Here is a 5,000-nt window from a genome sequence, read left to right as displayed (position 1 = left end):
TAGGTTAGGTTAGGTTAGGTTAGGTTAGGTTAGGTTAGGTTAGGTTAGGTTAGGTTAGGTTAGGTTAGGTTAGGTTAGGTTAGGTTAGGTTAGGTTAGGTTAGGTTAGGTTAGGTTAGGTTAGGTTAGGTTAGGTTAGGTTAGGTTAGGTTAGGTTAGGTTAGGTTAGGTTAGGTTAGGTTAGGTTAGGTTAGGTTAGGTTAGGTTAGGTTAGGTTAGGTTAGGTTAGGTTAGGTTAGGTTAGGTTAGGTTAGGTTAGGTTAGGTTAGGTTAGGTTAGGTTAGGTTAGGTTAGGTTAGGTTAGGTTAGGTTAGGTTAGGTTAGGTTAGGTTAGGTTAGGTTAGGTTAGGTTAGGTTAGGTTAGGTTAGGTTAGGTTAGGTTAGGTTAGGTTAGGTTAGGTTAGGTTAGGTTAGGTTAGGTTAGGTTAGGTTAGGTTAGGTTAGGTTAGGTTAGGTTAGGTTAGGTTAGGTTAGGTTAGGTTAGGTTAGGTTAGGTTAGGTTAGGTTAGGTTAGGTTAGGTTAGGTTAGGTTAGGTTAGGTTAGGTTAGGTTAGGTTAGGTTAGGTTAGGTTAGGTTAGGTTAGGTTAGGTTAGGTTAGGTTAGGTTAGGTTAGGTTAGGTTAGGTTAGGTTAGGTTAGGTTAGGTTAGGTTAGGTTAGGTTAGGTTAGGTTAGGTTAGGTTAGGTTAGGTTAGGTTAGGTTAGGTTAGGTTAGGTTAGGTTAGGTTAGGTTAGGTTAGGTTAGGTTAGGTTAGGTTAGGTTAGGTTAGGTTAGGTTAGGTTAGGTTAGGTTAGGTTAGGTTAGGTTAGGTTAGGTTAGGTTAGGTTAGGTTAGGTTAGGTTAGGTTAGGTTAGGTTAGGTTAGGTTAGGTTAGGTTAGGTTAGGTTAGGTTAGGTTAGGTTAGGTTAGGTTAGGTTAGGTTAGGTTAGGTTAGGTTAGGTTAGGTTAGGTTAGGTTAGGTTAGGTTAGGTTAGGTTAGGTTAGGTTAGGTTAGGTTAGGTTAGGTTAGGTTAGGTTAGGTTAGGTTAGGTTAGGTTAGGTTAGGTTAGGTTAGGTTAGGTTAGGTTAGGTTAGGTTAGGTTAGGTTAGGTTAGGTTAGGTTAGGTTAGGTTAGGTTAGGTTAGGTTAGGTTAGGTTAGGTTAGGTTAGGTTAGGTTGGTTAGGTTAGGTTAGGTTAGGTTAGGTTAGGTTAGGTTAGGTTAGGTTAGGTTAGGTTGGTTAGGTTAGGTTAGGTTAGGTTAGGTTAGGTTAGGTTAGGTTAGGTTAGGTTAGGTTAGGTTAGGTTAGGTTAGGTTAGGTTAGGTTAGGTTAGGTTAGGTTAGGTTAGGTTAGGTTAGGTTAGGTTAGGTTAGGTTAGGTTAGGTTAGGTTAGGTTAGGTTAGGTTAGGTTAGGTTAGGTTAGGTTAGGTTAGGTTAGGTTAGGTTAGGTTAGGTTAGGTTAGGTTAGGTTAGGTTAGGTTAGGTTAGGTTAGGTTAGGTTAGGTTAGGTTAGGTTAGGTTAGGTTAGGTTAGGTTAGGTTAGGTTAGGTTAGGTTAGGTTAGGTTAGGTTAGGTTAGGTTAGGTTAGGTTAGGTTAGGTTAGGTTAGGTTAGGTTAGGTTAGGTTAGGTTAGGTTAGGTTAGGTTAGGTTAGGTTAGGTTAGGTTAGGTTAGGTTAGGTTAGGTTAGGTTAGGTTAGGTTAGGTTAGGTTAGGTTAGGTTAGGTTAGGTTAGGTTAGGTTAGGTTAGGTTAGGTTAGGTTAGGTTAGGTTAGGTTAGGTTAGGTTAGGTTAGGTTAGGTTAGGTTAGGTTAGGTTAGGTTAGGTTAGGTTAGGTTAGGTTAGGTTAGGTTAGGTTAGGTTAGGTTAGGTTAGGTTAGGTTAGGTTAGGTTAGGTTAGGTTAGGTTAGGTTAGGTTAGGTTAGGTTAGGTTAGGTTAGGTTAGGTTAGGTTAGGTTAGGTTAGGTTAGGTTAGGTTAGGTTAGGTTAGGTTAGGTTAGGTTAGGTTAGGTTAGGTTAGGTTAGGTTAGGTTAGGTTAGGTTAGGTTAGGTTAGGTTAGGTTAGGTTAGGTTAGGTTAGGTTAGGTTAGGTTAGGTTAGGTTAGGTTAGGTTAGGTTAGGTTAGGTTAGGTTAGGTTAGGTTAGGTTAGGTTAGGTTAGGTTAGGTTAGGTTAGGTTAGGTTAGGTTAGGTTAGGTTAGGTTAGGTTAGGTTAGGTTAGGTTAGGTTAGGTTAGGTTAGGTTAGGTTAGGTTAGGTTAGGTTAGGTTAGGTTAGGTTAGGTTAGGTTAGGTTAGGTTAGGTTAGGTTAGGTTAGGTTAGGTTAGGTTAGGTTAGGTTAGGTTAGGTTAGGTTAGGTTAGGTTAGGTTAGGTTAGGTTAGGTTAGGTTAGGTTAGGTTAGGTTAGGTTAGGTTAGGTTAGGTTAGGTTAGGTTAGGTTAGGTTAGGTTAGGTTAGGTTAGGTTAGGTTAGGTTAGGTTAGGTTAGGTTAGGTTAGGTTAGGTTAGGTTAGGTTAGGTTAGGTTAGGTTAGGTTAGGTTAGGTTAGGTTAGGTTAGGTTAGGTTAGGTTAGGTTAGGTTAGGTTAGGTTAGGTTAGGTTAGGTTAGGTTAGGTTAGGTTAGGTTAGGTTAGGTTAGGTTAGGTTAGGTTAGGTTAGGTTAGGTTAGGTTAGGTTAGGTTAGGTTAGGTTAGGTTAGGTTAGGTTAGGTTAGGTTAGGTTAGGTTAGGTTAGGTTAGGTTAGGTTAGGTTAGGTTAGGTTAGGTTAGGTTAGGTTAGGTTAGGTTAGGTTAGGTTAGGTTAGGTTAGGTTAGGTTAGGTTAGGTTAGGTTAGGTTAGGTTAGGTTAGGTTAGGTTAGGTTAGGTTAGGTTAGGTTAGGTTAGGTTAGGTTAGGTTAGGTTAGGTTAGGTTAGGTTAGGTTAGGTTAGGTTAGGTTAGGTTAGGTTAGGTTAGGTTAGGTTAGGTTAGGTTAGGTTAGGTTAGGTTAGGTTAGGTTAGGTTAGGTTAGGTTAGGTTAGGTTAGGTTAGGTTAGGTTAGGTTAGGTTAGGTTAGGTTAGGTTAGGTTAGGTTAGGTTAGGTTAGGTTAGGTTAGGTTAGGTTAGGTTAGGTTAGGTTAGGTTAGGTTAGGTTAGGTTAGGTTAGGTTAGGTTAGGTTAGGTTAGGTTAGGTTAGGTTAGGTTAGGTTAGGTTAGGTTAGGTTAGGTTAGGTTAGGTTAGGTTAGGTTAGGTTAGGTTAGGTTAGGTTAGGTTAGGTTAGGTTAGGTTAGGTTAGGTTAGGTTAGGTTAGGTTAGGTTAGGTTAGGTTAGGTTAGGTTAGGTTAGGTTAGGTTAGGTTAGGTTAGGTTAGGTTAGGTTAGGTTAGGTTAGGTTAGGTTAGGTTAGGTTAGGTTAGGTTAGGTTAGGTTAGGTTAGGTTAGGTTAGGTTAGGTTAGGTTAGGTTAGGTTAGGTTAGGTTAGGTTAGGTTAGGTTAGGTTAGGTTAGGTTAGGTTAGGTTAGGTTAGGTTAGGTTAGGTTAGGTTAGGTTAGGTTAGGTTAGGTTAGGTTAGGTTAGGTTAGGTTAGGTTAGGTTAGGTTAGGTTAGGTTAGGTTAGGTTAGGTTAGGTTAGGTTAGGTTAGGTTAGGTTAGGTTAGGTTAGGTTAGGTTAGGTTAGGTTAGGTTAGGTTAGGTTAGGTTAGGTTAGGTTAGGTTAGGTTAGGTTAGGTTAGGTTAGGTTAGGTTAGGTTAGGTTAGGTTAGGTTAGGTTAGGTTAGGTTAGGTTAGGTTAGGTTAGGTTAGGTTAGGTTAGGTTAGGTTAGGTTAGGTTAGGTTAGGTTAGGTTAGGTTAGGTTAGGTTAGGTTAGGTTAGGTTAGGTTAGGTTAGGTTAGGTTAGGTTAGGTTAGGTTAGGTTAGGTTAGGTTAGGTTAGGTTAGGTTAGGTTAGGTTAGGTTAGGTTAGGTTAGGTTAGGTTAGGTTAGGTTAGGTTAGGTTAGGTTAGGTTAGGTTAGGTTAGGTTAGGTTAGGTTAGGTTAGGTTAGGTTAGGTTAGGTTAGGTTAGGTTAGGTTAGGTTAGGTTAGGTTAGGTTAGGTTAGGTTAGGTTAGGTTAGGTTAGGTTAGGTTAGGTTAGGTTAGGTTAGGTTAGGTTAGGTTAGGTTAGGTTAGGTTAGGTTAGGTTAGGTTAGGTTAGGTTAGGTTAGGTTAGGTTAGGTTAGGTTAGGTTAGGTTAGGTTAGGTTAGGTTAGGTTAGGTTAGGTTAGGTTAGGTTAGGTTAGGTTAGGTTAGGTTAGGTTAGGTTAGGTTAGGTTAGGTTAGGTTAGGTTAGGTTAGGTTAGGTTAGGTTAGGTTAGGTTAGGTTAGGTTAGGTTAGGTTAGGTTAGGTTAGGTTAGGTTAGGTTAGGTTAGGTTAGGTTAGGTTAGGTTAGGTTAGGTTAGGTTAGGTTAGGTTAGGTTAGGTTAGGTTAGGTTAGGTTAGGTTAGGTTAGGTTAGGTTAGGTTAGGTTAGGTTAGGTTAGGTTAGGTTAGGTTAGGTTAGGTTAGGTTAGGTAGGTTAGGTTAGGTTAGGTTAGGTTAGGTTAGGTTAGGTTAGGTTAGGTTAGGTTAGGTTAGGTTAGGTTAGGTTAGGTTAGGTTAGGTTAGGTTAGGTTAGGTTAGGTTAGGTTAGGTTAGGTTAGGTTAGGTTAGGTTAGGTTAGGTTAGGTTAGGTTAGGTTAGGTTAGGTTAGGTTAGGTTAGGTTAGGTTAGGTTAGGTTAGGTTAGGTTAGGTTAGGTTAGGTTAGGTTAGGTTAGGTTAGGTTAGGTTAGGTTAGGTTAGGTTAGGTTAGGTTAGGTTAGGTTAGGTTAGGTTAGGTTAGGTTAGGTTAGGTTAGGTTAGGTTAGGTTAGGTTAGGTTAGGTTAGGTTAGGTTAGGTTAGGTTAGGTTAGGTTAGGTTAGGTTAGGTTAGGTTAGGTTAGGTTAGGTTAGGTTAGGTTAGGTTAGGTTAGGTTAGGTTAGGTTAGGTTAGGTTAGGTTAGGTTAGGTTAGGTTAGGTTAGGTTAGGTTAGGTTAG

Source organism: Pogonomyrmex barbatus, unplaced genomic scaffold (genome assembly GCF_055798465.1).
Source record: "Pogonomyrmex barbatus isolate J1 unplaced genomic scaffold, ASM5579846v1 scaffold9, whole genome shotgun sequence".
NCBI classification, from domain to species: domain Eukaryota; kingdom Metazoa; phylum Arthropoda; class Insecta; order Hymenoptera; family Formicidae; genus Pogonomyrmex; species Pogonomyrmex barbatus.
This window is presented reverse-complemented; position numbering follows the sequence as displayed.